Source organism: Pundamilia nyererei, unplaced genomic scaffold (genome assembly GCF_000239375.1).
Source record: "Pundamilia nyererei isolate P.nyererei 1_Seehausen unplaced genomic scaffold, PunNye1.0 scaffold00104, whole genome shotgun sequence".
Lineage (NCBI taxonomy): Eukaryota > Metazoa > Chordata > Actinopteri > Cichliformes > Cichlidae > Pundamilia > Pundamilia nyererei.
Genome location: NW_005187505.1, coordinates 121,599 through 125,559, shown reverse-complemented (window position 1 = coordinate 125,559; position 3,961 = coordinate 121,599).

Genomic DNA, 3,961 nt, shown 5'->3' with positions numbered 1-3,961 from the left:
ATATACATATATATATATATATTTCATAGATTCAACTAAAAAAAATGTCTAAAAGGTACAATTTAAAATTTGTTCTTTTCAAAGTTGTCTGTTATGTGTAGACATACCGCTGGTTCATCCCTTTAGTTAGAGTTATATGTTAGTGTTAAGTTGCTTAACAAACAAAAAACAATGTCTGAAAATAGTCACGTACAAGGACTGGATGGAAAATGAATGAATGAGAAAACAACCAGTGTCCAAAGATTTTCAGAAAACCTGAAGAACTCAAGGCCACTTAAAAAATACAAGTTAGATGGAAATGAACTATAAAGAAACGCGGGGCTCCTCAAGACTTTTGCAGTCTGTGATAGTGATAGATGTAGCGGTTCTGAATGACAGGAAGGAGGAACACGAGAAGGTTGAGAAATACTAGAAACCTCAGAAAAGAGTGTATGTATGTATGTACAGCAATAAAATATAATATAATATTTATAATTTTATCCCAGTTTTGATCTTTTGACCCTCAAAGAGCATATCTATCACGTTTAAAACATTAAACCTCTTGAGTGCTGGATCAACAAACAAAAAGAGAGTTAGAAGTTTTCCAGTTCTCCTTATGTATTTAATTTACTGCTCTATTCTGCCGTCTGCTGGCCTGTTCGCACCGATGCAGACCTTTAGAAAATAAGCCACGACACAAATACCAGCCTCATTTGAGGAGTAGATATTTACGTTTATTTATGACATTTTATTCCACATTAATTCAAAAGACAGACTGTCAGTATAGAAGTGTGATGTTTTGTGCTTACCCATGTAGAATCCACATGATATTAAGTCTTAAAGAGTTTTATCTAAACCATAATGAGCGAAAAGGTAAAGGTGCCTGTCAAAAAACAAACAAAAAGAAAAAAACATGAACCCTGTTTAAACTTTAACACTAAAACACTAAAAGTCTCAGAATGAGCTTTGTCTCTCTGCTAATGTGTCACCCATTATACAAACATGATCGCAGTGCATAGATAATAATTACAACTCTGCGGTCACAGCAGCTTTCAGTCTAATAGTATAATTATGCATGCCTGGCTTTACCACTTCTTGATTTTCATGGAGTGCCAGTAAATAAAGAAGAACAATGGTACTGACTGTGTTGTGGTTAACCTGCCGTTCCCACACTGGTGCAGACATGCACGCAGCTATTGAATTGAGAAGGGGAAGGAAAGTGCTTCTTTGTTTGGAGAGATACCGCTGCAGCCTAGCTCTGCTCTGCCTAAAAACATACTGCAACACCTTCACAATCGAACCTCCATCTCCCTCTCCCTGCCTTTGTATGTCTTTCACACTCTTCCATCCAAAAACACAGGCAACACAACAATAACATCCACCGTTAACTACAACCGCACAACGATAAATACATGATAAAACATTTTGATCTGATAGAAGATTTCTGAACATCCTAAAATGGGAGCAAAATATCTACAAAACCGGTATCACATTAAGAAAAAGGTTTGCATCATAAAACTGAAACACTTTGTTCAGTTTAGTACATAATAAATATTTTTTCTTTCTTTCATTTACACAGGTAAGCTGTTGCTTACACTGTCACTGTGGAGTGATTTTGTTCTGTAGAACAGAACAGAAAAGATTGTGGTGGAGCGCTTTTAGCTATTTGAGAAAGAACAGAGAGTGGTGGAATAAATATTTAAATTGTTGCAAATTTTCAGGATTACTGAAGCTAGAGGAATTCACAATATAAAGGGAACATTAAAAATGCACACAGATTAATCTGTAACGAGTAAAAGAAGAACAATTATTTAAGTATTATTGTGTCATTAGCACCATATTAGTATCTCACAATTCTCATGAATAACAATCTAAATATACAAATGTATGGAACGAAGCATAACAGCATATATGCACAAGTATAAAACAAGAACAAATGCTATATATGGATATAACTGACTAGTTGATAAAGAACGCAAGAAAACAATGTAAAAGACTACAGGCAGAATATAGACTAAGAAATATTGATAATAATATGATGATAATGATGATACCTGGCAGATGACTACATAGAGAAGGTGCTGTGTTTTGGCTTAATGGACAGTCTGGAGAACTTACTTCTAACACTGGCGTTTGCAGTACTCTGCAGTGATTTAACCTCCTAGGACCTGGCATCCACATTTGTAGACATCACATTTTGGGTTATTTAGACCAAAATACTCCATTTTGCTCTACAAGGGCCTGATATCCACTTATGAGTACATTACACTGCTACTGGTCAATCGAAATTTTAAACGAATATGTGGCTCTCATTTTTCTTAGAAACAAAAAATCAGGTAAAAAGAAAAAAATCTGGTAATTCTTTGTTTTTACGTTCATCGGGTCCCAATCAGCCCAAATATCAAAGAGAAATTAAAAATGCATGCCGTGGAAGAGTTTGGGTTTTAGGAAGTTAATGAAGTGTGCAGTCATATGTGGAATAACAGAATTTTTACAATTCTAACCAGCTCGAAAATTAACACAAGGTGTGACCGCCTTTGCCTAACAGAGTTCAACACAGCTGGAACTCTCTTAGTGAGCTTTCTTCTGATTTCTTTAAGTAGCCTTCAGGAACTGTTCTCCAGGCTTCTTGAAGGATATTCAAAGCTCTTCTTTGGATGTTGGCTGCTTTTTGTTCTAATAATATTGGGATCTGGAGTCTGAGGAGGCCAATCCGTGAATGAGACTTTACTGCAATGGCAGCGTATTTGGGATCATTGTCATTTTGAAATATGAAGCTGTTGCTAAACAGAGGCTTTCCAGATTATGTTGCATTCCCAAACCATGACAGAGCTTCCACCTTGTTTTACAGACCTTATTTTGTAGATGGATCAGCTGAAAGGTCAGATCCATCTCTCAGGCCCCGTGTCAGCGCTTTTCTTCAAATGCAAAAACAAATGTTACAGCGCAGACACAAGTTTTGTTTTTTCACATTTTTTAAGGATACATGATGATGAGATATGGCAAGTGTTTAGCTAATGGCTCTTTGAGAATCACCTTATTGACACACAGAAAATATTTTAAGCCTGTCAACCTGTGTTGCATCTAGAATTCCTCGCAGATTCACAGCAAACTGCTGGTAACAAAGTGCCTAAAGATACATTTTAAAATTGGTTCTTTGCTAAGGTTTTTTCAGTTAGGTGTAAAAACCTTAAAAGAAAGTCTGACTCCTTGGAAAAAATATGCAGAGAAATGAGAGTTAGCTGAAGAGATTCGCACAGTGCTGTAGGTACATCTATTGTTTAAACTGTTTATGGTTCAGCATGATAACATGCCAGCATCATTTGCATGTATTTAACCATAACAATAGACAGTTTTGATCTTATGATCAGACGATTTAAAAAAACATCAAGAGACCAACAAAAGTGTTCCACATTGTTCTCTGGGGGATGTGTTCAGCAATTTTAGTCCAGACCATCTACTACTGCAGTTATTAGCAACCCTGGAGAGGGCAATCACGGAAATAGTGGACGAATCAGGTAAAATGAGAGTAACACAATAGCCACCATGGTTTCAAAAAGCAGCCCATGCTACTTCCCTGTTGTTAGTGAGTGCAGTAACTGACCTATTTAGTGATAAAGAAAGACCAAATACCAGTGTTGATATAATAATACAGGCTATACCACTAATGAAAAAGCCAGACGAGCAACTTAATGGAGCAAGCTCCTCATCCCACACAGTCCCACACAGTGCCACAACCAGCACACAGCTGTCAGGCCTTGGCTGCACCCCGACAGGTTGTGGTCTTTAATTTATGGAGTTTCACCCTGAATGGAAGCAGGGAAAGACAAAGTGGGAGCGGGGACAAGGTTTGTGGTTCTTTGTTTTTATCAGCCTGCTGCACAGGCAGGAAACACACATGTGCCACGCACTCACACTGACATTTGCATGCACACACACACACACACACACACACACACACACACACACACACACACACACA